At 37.9% G+C, this 13,761-nt stretch overlaps 1 protein-coding gene across 1 annotated transcript in view; it reads left to right on the forward strand.

Moving 5' to 3' along the window:
* FSTL5 (follistatin like 5) overlaps positions 1–13,761 on the forward strand; it is a 736,076-nt gene that overhangs the window by 199,734 nt on the left and 522,581 nt on the right. The gene's annotated exons all lie outside the window — the stretch shown is intronic.

Consider the following 13,761-nt stretch of genomic DNA (forward strand, 5'->3'; position numbering starts at 1 on the left):
TCATTCATACTAAAGGACATCAGATCCTGGAGTACCATTGGAAATTATATTTGATAACCAATTTTTTATCTATAAATATGAACAAACATCACAATGACCACATCATTGTTTTTCTATAGACTGGAAACATCAAATTAGACATTTTACCCCATCAACAGAATAGTGTATGAGCTACAAACTATTTCCAGCCTAAAAATTAAATGATTTCTCTACAGTTATCAAATAATCTTTAATTAAATCATTAGACTTTATCAAAAATTACTTTAATAAATTAGGTGAATAAATTAGGCAACTTTATATATTGCAAATCAATAACATACTACTGGAAAGTAAACTTAATCATTGTTGGGATGTGGTGGTGGCACACCTGGTTGAGAGCACACATTACAGTACACAAGGACCCAGGTTCAAGCCCCCAGTCCCCACCTTCAGGGGCAAAGTAATGAAGGAGGGTTGCAGGTGTCTCTCTGTCTCTCTCTTCCTCTCTATCTTCCCCCTCCTTCTTGATTTCTGACTATCCAATAAATAAATAAAGATAATAATTTAAAAAAGAGAAACTTAATACTTGTCAAAGCAGGGATGTTTACTTGGAAAACTACATGAACATAGCAAAATAAAAGGCACTATGTTGTTGATTGTTAAGCCTGGTTACCGAACTTAGAATGTAAGATTGATTTATTGCTATAAAAAGATTACGATTGGGGAGTTGGGCGGTAGTGTAGCAGATTAATCACATGTGGTGCGAGGCACAAGGACCCAAGTAAGGACCCGGGTTCGAGCTTCTGGCTCTCCAACTGCAGGGGAGTCACTTCACAGGTGGTGAAGCAGGTGTGCAGGGGTCTTTCTCCCTCTTTGTGTTCCCCTCCTCTCTCCATTTCTCTGCCCTATCTAGCAATGACATCAACAACAACAACAATAATAACAACAACAATAAAAATGGGCAACAAAAGGGAAAATAAATAAATATAAAAAAGAAAAACTATTATGATTTTAGGGGCCAAGTGGTGACATACCTGCTTGAGCACAGGTATTATAATGCTCAAGGAGCCAGGTTCAAGCTCCTGGTCACCATCAACGAGGAAAATCTTCACAGTGGTGAAGTAGTGTTGAATGTGTCTGTCTCTGCTCACTGCTTTCTTCTCTATCTCTCTTGATTTCTCTCTGTCTCTACCCAATAAGTAAGTAAATAAATAAATGTTTTAAAATAGTTCTAAAGGATACAATTTTAATTAGTAAACAATCATTTCACTATAGAATATCATTGACATTAGTCACCTCTTCAGTTTATATTTATTTACTTATCTTACCAGAAGAGTCTCAGCTCTGATTTATGATAGTGCATGGTATTGAACCTGGAACCTCAGAGTTGTAGGCATGAAAGTCTCTTTGAATAGCCATTGTGCTATCTCCCCCACCCCATACCTTTATTTTATCCTTTTTTTTAACAGTTTGTAAAATTTCCATGTATAAAAACCACAGAAGATACATACTTTCTAAATTCAGTAACTTTCACTTTTTGTTTGTTTGTTTTCACTAAAAAATTTACAGTAGCTGTGTATTGGCCTGTTTAATTTTCTAACCTAAAGTCAAATAATAATTTCTGAAAGTTCTTCTGTTAAACTAATTTACAATATTTTCCTTAAATATCCTATGATAAATAAAGGTAGGGATTTACTGAATAAAATTATATACAAATAAATTTTAGTCTTTCAAGTGACAGCTCACTAATTTTCTTTATTTACAGTATTCAACATTTTTAAATCTTGGAAAGTTGCAAAATAATAGCAGGTCTTTCAAACAAATATCACAGGAAAGAAGGGAAACTGTGTCCTGTATGCTTAAAAATACCCAAATAAATTCCATGATAATAAAGTTATATTAAGTAGAAGATGGATTCATATTAATCATATAACATATACCATATGATCTAAAGGCTAATAGTTACTTAGGAAAGATGATAGAACCATGCTTATAATCTTTTTTTTTAAGAAAAGAAACATTAACAAAACCATAGAACAAGAGGGGTACAATTCTGCACAATTCCCATAATCTGATCTCCATATCACATCCCCTCCCTTGATAGCCTCCCCATTCTCTATCTCTCTGGGAGTATGGATCCAGGGTCATTGTGGGCTGCAGAGGGTGGAAGGTCTGGCTTCTGTAATTGCTTCCACGCTGAATCTTAAAGCTCTCCACTGTCAGTCATTTATGGGCACCTTCCAGAAACTACAAACAGCATCCTTATTTGCCACTGACAAAGCAAACACTATTGAATCTGCTGGTTCATGTGCTTGGAGAGGCTGAGCAGCTTGCAATTCAGCCTAGGCATATTGCAGAGTTTTCTTTGTTCTGGGCTCTACTCCAAGACTAGCGAATTTATAGGTTTCTTGGTAAATGGACTGGAGGATCATATCCAAATGGAGGAACTGTTGTCTCCAGATTCTGAAGAAGCCTACAGTATGAGTTCAATGAACTAACCATGAGATAGACCTGAGGTGAAACTCCATAGGTAGTCTGACCTCTACAAAAACTTCTGGCCTCACAGTGAGCAACAATGATGTTTTGAGTTCCTTGGACTCAGTACAGAATAGAAGTCCAGTAATCCCGGAATGTCTTGATCATTTCCTTGTCTCTGGTGTACAACTGTTTTGGTAAAAGTCTATATTTCCCTTTGGGGGGAGATTTCTAGAAAGATTAACAGTAAAGTTTTTCAGTAGTGTTCCTTCTCAAGGTCAACTGGCCTCTCCTTTATTTAAGGTTCTGGGTCTGTAAACTTCTTGAGTCTGGGGATTGATTGTAGACACATTTGAAGTATGCCATAGATTTGAGTAAATGTGTAGAATTAGGAATTTTGATATGTGGGCCTAAGCATTCTTTATGTTGCAATATAAATGCTATAAGATGGGGAGCACAAAGTGTGGAGAGGCTTTGTAACATGCCAAATAATTCACCTCCCAAGAAATAAAGGAAAAATCAGTGTTTGCTTATCTTTAGTTAGGTGTAAGGTACTCTTTCTTTGCTTTATATTTTTATTTTCATATTTTATTTTTAATGAAAACACATTCTTTAATGTGTTTTTGAGATATTTTTAGAATTTAACTCTATGATAAAGAGCATTCTCATTCACCAAATAATCACAAGAATAAACACATGAATTGCCTAGAACCATAGTGTATACTGGATGGTGGGATAAAAGTATGAAACAGAATATGAAAAAGCTGTGTATTCATATAAAGTGTTAAATGGGAATGGGGTATAAATATTATTGACTATAAATCCCATCAATTTGATGTAATCTGGGGCCCATATTCAGTTTAGGAGCCTATGTGACCCCTGCATCCCTCTAGATTTGAGCTCACATTGTGTGGTCATGAGTAGGAGCATTCCAGTATCGACCCATCTTCCTCAGGTGTAGCAGAGAGTATGTTGTCCATCCTCCCTTCAGAGGATGGAACATTCACTACCATTGTTGATCCAAGTTGAGGGCAAGGTCTTATGGGGGCCAACAAAGGGGTCTATGTGTTGTTCCTGATAGAGATGACCTGTAACAATGGAGAGAGGGATTTTTTCGAGGTCTGGGCCCATCATGTCTGTTTGGGAATCTCAGTACTCCCCGAATAGGGACCCAGCTGATGGGGTGGCCTGATAGTGACTAAAGAGTCATTGTTAAAGTATGCCAGTCTCTTGCCCTTATTCAGATTTTGCAGTCCTTGCTTTGATAAGATTAGCTTTGGAGTAAGTGAGAGAACTGTAATAGGAAGTAGGTGAGGAGGGTATCTATGTATCAGTAGACACTATTTCATTATGAACTTCATACTGACTCAATACAGACTATTGTGTATTTTTGCTTTCAGGTGTATATTTTGCCCTAGTTTATGGATACATGTGAACATATGTTCTATCTTAGGGGACCTGGTCTATATCTAGGTTTTGGGACTTTGTTAGGAAGTAAACCTCCTTGAATGGAATTTGAGAATACTATGAAAGGAAAGGTCTCACCTGAGTAATGAGGGTGAAGGGTTTACATTCCATGCCTGACGTCTCTGGACACAGTCTGAAGTGAAGCATGCTGAGGTGGTACTCATTTCGTTGATTAGGTTGGGATCAGCAGTTGCGATATCATTTGGTATGAATTGAGAGAAGTATGCAGGAAAGTGAGCCCCACTCTAGAGGTTCCAGGACTGGGGGAAATATAGGCTCTATAGAGGAAGCGGGAGGTTCCTGCTTTCTTAGGGTTTAAGAAGACAATAGGTAGTCATTGCTATAATCACATTAATTGGCAATTGGGTTAACTTTTAAATAGCCCTTCGTTGGGATTTGCCGTATCATACACAACATCACCATAAATTATATTCTTTGACTTTATTTATATATAGCTGTGCCACTGGTTGCTTCTGTTCTCCCTGGTCTAAGCTCTTAAGAGAGTCAATGTATCAAAGACTCAGCCTATGTATTAAAAAGACTCAGTCTGTGCTTTAAAAAGTTTGAGACATTCAATCAATTTTCCCCTCTCATATTAATTAATAGTGATTTATATGACTACGAATTAAGAGGAATGTACATAAACACCATTCCCACCACCAAAAGTCTGTGTCCCATCCAATCCACTGCCCCCCTCCCCCGCCCATATTAGGGAGCTACTCTCTTCCCTGATCCAGCTTCCTGGTCCTTTTTGCAGTCATGACATCATCTCCCCAGACAATAACTTGGATCCACCTGCATATCAGATTTCAGGCTCAGGGAATAAAAAAAAAAAAAAAAAACTAGTATAGTCACAGGCCCTTTAGAATATAACTAAAATATGCCTATTAGCTATCTACAAAATGGAGTACCCCCCCCCCCATTCTTGATCTGCATTATTCCATCCTTTAGGTCCATGATTGGTCAACAATTTGTTTGGCTTTGTATGTTAACTCTCTTTTCGGCCACCAGGTTCCAGATGCTGGCATGATGCCAATCAGATTTCCCTGGACAGACAACCCAACCAATGTGTCTTGGAGCTCTGATTCCTCAGAGCCCTTCCCCACTAGGGATAGATAGAGGCAGGCTGGAACTATGGATCAAACTGTCAATGCTTGTGTTTAGCGGGGAAGCAATTACAGAAGCCAGACCTTCCACCTTCTGCATCCCACAATGACCTTGGGCAGGCTGGGGCTATGGATCAACCTGTCAATGCTTGTGTTTAGCAGGGAAGCAATTACAGAAGCCAGACTTTCCACCTTCTGCATCCCACAGTGACCTTGGGTTCATACTCCCAGAGGGTTAAAGAAAAGGAAAGCTATCAATGGAGGGGATGGAATACAGAGTTCTGGTGGTGGGAATTGTGTGGAGTTATACCCCTCTTATCTATGGTTTAGTCAATGTTTCCTATTTGTAAATAAAAAAAAATTTAAAAAAAGGAAAGCTAATGGGAGGGGATGGGATACGGAGTTCTGGTGGTAGGAATGTGTGGAGTTGTACCCCTCTTATCCTATGGTTTTGTCAGTGTTTCCTTTCTGTAAATAATTTTTTTTTAAATGCAGGTTTAGTGCTTATCACCACTATATGCCAAAATTGATCTGTGTTCCTGTTCCTCTCTCCTTAAAAATAATTAAGTCTTCAAAATGTTATTGGATATTAACAGCAAATAATCATCTGAAAGTAAATAGTGAAAATGGAAAATCAACTCTAATAAGATAATATAAATTGATATTCTTGAAAATTAATTTGATTTTAAAATCATCATAATGTGTAAGGTACATATTTCTAATTATCCATAGTAAAGATTTCGTGCTTTCACTAACCTATTTATACTCATCAGCAATTGTCTAAAATTATCTAAAAAGAAAATACCAGTGTTCTGGGAAAATTACATTTATTATGAATCTTTTGGCTATGACATTTACTAGAATTCGATAAGCACCATGGTAACCTGTAAATTTCATTTTTTGCCTCAGTTATAGTTTGACTCAAAAAAAATGTAAACTCCTACATACTCTAATAATACAAAAATCCATGCCCTAATGTTTTCCACGAACAACTATTGAAGCTCATCAAATAATTTCTAGTGTTTGCAAAAGTAAGACAAGGTTTCAAAGTACAGATTCAACTTTGATCTCACAGGTAAGCTACAAGAGGATTTTTTTAAAAATTTATTTATTTAAGAAAGGAGAAATTAACAAAACCATAGGGTAGAAGGGGTACAACTCCACACAATTCCCACCACCCAATCTCCATATCCCACCCCCTCCCCTCATAGCTTTCCCACTCTCTATCCCTCTGGGAGCATGGACCCAGGGTCATTGTGGGTTGTAGAAGGTAGAAGGTCTGGCTTCTGTAATTGCTTCCCCGCTGAACATGGGCGTTGACTGGTCAGTCCATACTCCCAGTCTGCCTCTCTCTTTCCCTAGTAGGGGGGGTCTCAGGGGAAGCAGAGCTCCAGGACACATTGGTGGGGTCTTCAATCCAGGAAAGCCTGGCCGGCATCTTGATGACATCAGGAACCTGGTGACTGAAAAGAGAGTTAACATACAAAGCCAAACAAATTGTTGAGCAATCATGGACCCAAAGCTTGGAATAGTGGAGAGGAACTGTTAGGGGGGGCTCACTGCAAACTCTAGTGTACTTCTGCTTTCAAGTATATATTTTGCAGTAGTTAATGGATACGTGTGAACATATGCTCTCTCTCACAGAAACTGGTGTATATCTAGGTTTTGGGACTTTGTTAGAAAGTGAACCACCTGAGATGGAATTAGAGTATACTATGAAAGGAAAGGTCTCACCCGAGTAATGAAGCTGAAGGGTTGTCATTCCACATGTGAAGTCTCTGGACACAGTCGGAAGTGAAGCATGTTGAGGTGGCAATCGTTGCATTGATTAGGTTGTGATCGGCAGATGCAATATTATTTGATATGGATTGGGAGAGGCTTACGGAAAGTGGGTCCTATCCAAGGGTTCCAGGACTAGGGGAAGTAGAGGCTCTATAGTGGAGATGTGAGGTTCCTGCTGTCTTAGGGTTCAAAAAGACAATCTATAGTTAATGTTATCATCATATTATTTGGTAATTGGGTTAACTTTGAAAAGTTTTTTTCTTAGGGTTTGCTGTACAGTACCCAGTATCTTGTATATAGCTGTGCTATTGGTTGCTTCTGATCTACTTGGTCTAGGCTTTTAAGAGAATCGGCATATCAAGTACACAGCCTATATATTAAGAAGACTCAGTCTGTGTTTTAAAAAACTTTGAGACATACAATTAATTTTCCCCCTCTCATATTAATTAACTAGTGATTTATATGCCTACATTTTACTAGGAGTTTACATAAACAACATTCCCACCACCAAAACACTGTAACCCATCCCTCCCACCCACTCCCACCCCCCACTGGCCCAGGAAGCTGCATGTCTACCATCTCACCACAGGGTTTTTACTTTGGTGCCCTACTTACAATTTGATCTGTTCCTGCTTTTAGTTTCCATTCCAGATCTTCTTAGTCTACCGCTGTTGATGAGTGGGATCATCCCATACTCATCTTTATCTTTCTGACTTAGCTCACTTAACATAATTCCTTCTAGCTCTGTCCAAGATGGGTCAGAGAAGGTGGGTTCATTGTTCTTATAGCTGCATAGTATTCCATTGTGTATATATACCACAGCTTTCTCAGCCACTAATCTGTTGTTGGGCACCTGGGTTGCTTCCAGGTTTTAGCTATTATGAATTGTGCTGCTATGAACATAGGGCTACATACCCTTTTTTGGTTGGGTGTTATGGAGCCCTTGGGGTATAACCCCAGGAGAGGAATGATTGGATCATATGGAAGGTCCATGTCTAGCCTTCTGAGAGTTTTCCAGACTGATCTCCACTGTGGATGTACGAATTTACATTCCCACCAGCAATGCAAAAGGGTTCCTCTGTTCCCACAACCTCTCCAGCTTTTGTTGCTGCTGTCCTTTTTGATGTATGCCTTTCTTACAGGAGTGAGGTGGTATATTAGTGTTGTCTTAATTTGAATTTCTCTGACAATCTGTGACCTAGTGCAGTTTTTCATATGTTTGGTAGCCTTTTGGATCTCCTCTGTAGTGAATGTTCAGTTTATATCCTCTGCCCATTTTTGGATGGGGTCATTTGCTTTTTTGGTGCTAAGTTTGCTTTATATATTTTGGTGATTAGTTTCTTGTCTGATGTATGGCATGTGAAGATCTTCTCCCATTCTGTGAGGGGTCTCTTTGTTTGTTTAATAGTTTCTTTGGATGTGCAGAAGCTTTTCAATTTGATGTAGTCCCATTGGTTTGTTTCTGCTTTAGTCTTCCTTGGAATTGGGTTTGATTCATCAAAGATGTCCTTGAGGTGTAGGTGGGAAAGTGTTTTACCAATGTTTTCCTCTAATTATTTGATTGTTTCTGGTCTGACATCCAGGTCTTTGATCCATTGGGAGTGGATTTTTGTTTCTGGTGAGATAAAGTGGTTCAATTTCATTTTTCTGCATGTTACGACCCAGTTTCCCAGCACCATTTATTGAAGAGAGCTTCCTTTTTCCATTTAATCCTTTGGGCCCCCTTATCAAAGATTAGATGTCCATAGGTGTGGGAATTTATTTCTGGGCTTTCAATTCTGTTCCACTGGTCTGTGTGCCTATTTTTGTTCCAGTACCATGCTGTTTTGATGATGATGGTTTTATAATATAGATTATGGTCCGGGAGTGTGATGCATCCATTTCTGTTTCTTTTCCTTAAGATGGTTTTGGCAGTTCTAGGTGTTTTCAAGTTCCAGATAAATGCTTGTAGTGTTTTTTCTATTCCCTTAAAGAAGCTTGGTGGAACTTTGATGGGTATTGCATTAAATTTGTATATGGCTCTGTGGAGAATATTCATTTTCATGATATTTATTCTTCCAATCCATGAGCATGGGATATCTTTCCATTTCTTGGTATCAGTTTCTATTTCCTTGAGTAGCGACTCGTAGTTTTCAGTATACAAGTCTTTCACTTCTTTAGTCAACTTTATTCCTAGGTATTTGATTGAGTTTTGCTGAAACAGTGAATGGGAGTGATTTCTGGATGTCTTCTTCTTCAGATTTAGTGTTTGCATAAAGAAATGCCACTGATTTTTGTACATTGATTTTGTAGCCTGATACCTTGCTATATTGCCTAATAACTTCCAGTAGTTTTCTGCTGAATTCTTTAGGTTTTTCTATGTATATTATCATATCAACTGCAAATAGTGACAGCTTGACGTCTTCCCTTCCAATCTGTATTCCTTTGATTTCTTTCTCTTGCCTGATTGTTATGGCAAGAATTTCCAATACTATGTTGAAGAGTAATGGTGACAGTGGACAGCCCTGTCTAGTCACTGATCTGAGGGGGAATGCTTTCAGCTTCTGTCCATTGAGTATGATGTTGGCTGTGGGTTTGCTATATATGGATTGCACTATCTTGAGGAACTTCCCATCTATTCCCATTTTTTCTAGAGTTTTGAGCATGAATGGGTGTTGGATTTTGTCAAAGGCTTTCTCTGCATCTAATGAGATAATCATGTGGTTTTTGGCTTTGCTTTTATTGATGTGGTGAATGACATTGATTGACTTACGGATGTTGGACCAGCCTTGCATTCCTGGTATGAATCCCACTTGGTCATGATGAACAAGCTTTTTGATATGTTGCTGTATCTGGTTGGCCAAGATCTTGTTTAATATTTTGGCATCTATGTTCATCAGAGATATTGGTCTGTAGTTTTCCTTTTTTGTTGTGTCCCTTTCAGCTTTTGGTATAAGGGTGATGTTGGCTTCATAGAAGGTAGAAGGGAGTATTCCTGTTTCTTCAATCTTATGGAAAAGCTTAAGAATAATGCGTAATATTTCCTGAAAGTTTTGTAGAATTCATTCGTGAAGCTGTCTGGTCCAGGACTTTTGTTGTTGGGGAGATTCTTAATAACGGTTTCAATTTCTTTGTCTGTGGTTGGTGCATTTAGATTTTGTAGTTCTTTTTGGTTCAGTTTTGGAAGGGCATATGTTTCTAGGAATTGTTCCATTTCTTGCAGATTCTCTAGCTTGGTGGCGTATGGTTCTTCATAGAAGTTTTGCATGATTTTCTGGATTTCTGTGGTGTCAGCTGTGATATCTCCTCCATCGTATACAATTCTATTAATTTGAGTCTTCTCTCTTTTTTGTTTGGTGAATCTGGCTAGGGGTTTGTCAATTTTGTTTAATCTTTCAAAGAACCAACATTTGGCTTCACTGATCTTTTGTATGGTTCTTTTATTTTCGATGTTGTTTGTTTCTGCTCTAATTTTAGTGATTTCTGTCCTTCTGGATGCCTTAGGGTTCCTTTGTTCCTCTTCCTCTAAGTCCTTGAGGTGTGCAGTAAGGTCGTTCATTTGAGCTTTTTCTTGTTGTTCAATATGTGATTGTATGGCTATAAGTTCCCCTCTCAATGCTGCTTTAGTTGTGTCCCAAATATTTTGATAGGTTGTGTCTTCATTTTCATTTGTTTCCAGGAACATTTTAATTTCCTGCTTGAATGACCTTCTGACCCAGTGGTTCTTAAGGAATATGTTGTTTAGTTTCCAAATTCTGTGTCTTTTAATAATTTTCTCTTTGTTGTTAAATGTTAGTTTTACTCCACTGTGGTCTGAGAAGATACTTGGGATGATTTCAATGTTCTTGAATTTATTGATGCTGTCTTTGTGTCCTAACATGTGGTCTATCCTTGAGTATGTGTTACGTGGATTTGAAACGAATGTGTATTCCAGTTTTTTGAGGTGAAGGACTCTGAAAATGTCCAAGAGGTCTAGTCTGTCAATCACTTCATTCAATTGTCTTGTATCTTTTTTGGTTCTCTGCATTATTGATCTGTCTAAGTGTGATAGTGGGGTATTGAAGTCTCCCACTATTATTGTATTACTATTGATGTATTTTTGAAATTCTTTCAGTAAGTCCTTGACGTATTTAGATGTCCCTCATTGGGTGCATAGATGTTAATAATTGTTAAGTCTTCTTGGCTGATTGATCCTCTAATCATTATGTAATGTACTTGCCTATCTTTTATTACTTTATTTAATTTAAAATCTACTGTGTCTGAGATGAGAATGGCTGTTCTTGCCCTTTTTTTGTGGTCTGTTAGCCTGTATGATAGTTTTCCATCCTTTCACTTTAAGTCTGTGTTTATCTTGTTGTGACAGATGGGATTCTTGCAAGCAGCATATGGTTGGGTTATGTTTTCTGATCCATCCCCCAATTCTGTGCCTTTTGGTGGGTGAATTTAAGCCATTGATATTTATTGATATTATGGATTTAATGTACTGTAGTGCCATTGTTCAAAATAAATTTTTGTTTGCTCTGATATATTGCAAGTATTATTGTGATGTCCTTGTTTATAAGAGGTCTTTTAGAACCTCTTTCAGTGCCGTTTGGTGATGGTTGCCTCCTTTAACTGTTGTTAAACAAGATGGTTGCCTCCATCTAGTTTGAATGAAAGTCTAGCAGGATATATTATCCTTGGTTGAAACCCTTTTTCATTCAGGCCTCAATAGATATCTTTCCATTCTCTTCTGGCTTTTATAGTTTGAGTGCAGAAGTGAAGTCTGCAGATAATCTTATGGGTTTTCCCCTGTATGTGACTTTTATTTGTCTCTTGCAGCCTTTAGGATCCTTTCTTTATCCTTACTTCTTCTCATTGTGACTATGATGTGTCTTGGTGTCTTCAGGTCTGGGTTGATTCTGTTTGGTACTCTCTGAGCCTCTTGAATCTTGATGTCTTTTCTTTTATTCAGGTCTGGGAAGTTTTCTTCTATTATTTCCTCTAGAATATTTCCTTCCCCTTCCTCTCTTTCTTCCTCTGGCAGGCCAATTATGTGAATGTTACTTCTTTTGAGATCATCCCATATGTCTCTGCTATTGTTTTCAGTGTCTCTCAATCTCTTTTTGAGCTCTTTCACCTCTTTCTTAGTTTTCTCTAACTCATCCTCTGTCTGACTAATTCTGTTTTCTGCTTCTGTTAGTCTGCTTTCCATTCCCTCAGCTTCTTTCCTCAGTTCAGCTCTTTCTGCTTTCAGTTCTCTAATTGCCTCAAGATAATCAGTATTTTCCTTGGGGGGTCTCAACTGTTGTTTCCCTAATACTGCCATTCCTTTCCTCCAAAGTTGTTTTCATTTCTGTGATTAATAAGTTTATTATTGCTTGCATACTTTTCTTATCCATGGTTAATTCTGGCTGATTTGTAGTTTCTTCTGGGCTCTTGTCTTCATTCATTGGAGTAGCAGTTTTATTTGTTTTTATCTACCAATTTTTTTTATTTATGTGTTTCTTATTTTTATGCTCTGTTGTTCCTCAGTTGTTGTGTCTTGAGTACAAGCAACACTGTACTAAATACCGTTATGACAAATGCTGTCACCAACCTCAGGAATTACAATAGCAACTGAAGCAAGAATTGAAGCAGTTTAATCACTACCAGTTAGTCAAACAATGTCTCCAATCCATGAAAAAATAGCAACCAAGTCCAAGTGAAGAAGAAAGAGAAACGAAAGAAGGGATAGCAAGAATAGACAGTTATGCAAATCTACTAGCCACTGTTTATTTTAGGGGTAACAAGAGGAGAAAGGGAAGTAGAGCAGAGATACACACATAGAGAGTCCATTCTGAGTCAGATTTCTTCCCCAAAATAATTCACAAATTCACAAAGGCAAAGAAGAAGGAAGGAAGAAGTATATGACAAGATAAAAAAAAAGAGAAACAAGAGAGGGAAAAGAGAAAAAGATAAGAAAAAGAGCTGTAATTAAAGAGCAGTGAAAGGAAAGGTTTTTTTAAATTGATTACTTTATTTTTTATTTTATTTTATTTTATTTTTTTAATTAGCTAAGAGGAAGAAGAAGAGGAGAGTCTGTAGAGGAAGTAGGAGTAACAAGACAAGTTCCTCTCACAATATACTAGATGCCCACTACCCTAGCAATGAAAGATACCCTAAGAGTTAATTCTGATCAACATAAATGGAGGGGGAAGATATATGCCTTTATATAATATTAATAATAAAATAGAGCAGGGTAAAACACCCTGTCCCAGATTGCCACAAGCCTCCTGAGCAGAGGCAGCTGATTGTTAAAAAAGAAAAAAAAAACCTCTCAGGACTAGACAAGGATAGCAGGAATAAACAGTTATGCAAATCTATCCACTGTATATGCTAGGGGTAGCTAAAGGAGGAAGGGAAGTTGAGCAGAGATACTCGCAGAGAGAGTCCACTCTGAGTTAGACTTCTTCCACTTAATAATTCCCAAACGTGTATCAGTGAATTCAGAAAGCTGTAGGATTAAGGAAGAAAGGATGACAATAATGAGAAAAAAAAAAGAAAGAGAGAGAGAAAAAAGAAAAAGATAAGAAAAAGAACAGTAATAAAAAGTGGTGAAAGGAAAGAGTTTTTATTTATTTATTTTTTATTATTTAATTATCTATGGGGGGCGGGAGGGGAGCTGCCTGTGCAGCTACTTAGAAAGAAAAAAAGCCAGAGGTTTCAGAAGGGGATAGACTTAGAATGAATGATACTTCCTGGTGGGACTGGAATCTTGGTAAAGAAAGAAGCTCAGCAGGGGAGCATGCTAGGAGCTGGTCCCCAGGGACTGGTTATGGGGGGGGTGAGGGAGGAGGAGGTGCACTTTGGGAATAATAATTTAAAAGGAAAAAAAAATTTTTTCCCTTTCTTTCTACTCTATTTTTTAACCCAAATTAAGTTATAGTCACCACCTTGGTGTTACCGCTAGGACCCCTTACTGACTGGCCTACTAATGGCAGAAAATCCTACC

The sequence above is a fragment of the Erinaceus europaeus genome, chromosome 19 (genome assembly GCF_950295315.1).
Source record: "Erinaceus europaeus chromosome 19, mEriEur2.1, whole genome shotgun sequence".
In the NCBI taxonomy this organism is placed as follows: Eukaryota; Metazoa; Chordata; class Mammalia; order Eulipotyphla; family Erinaceidae; genus Erinaceus; species Erinaceus europaeus.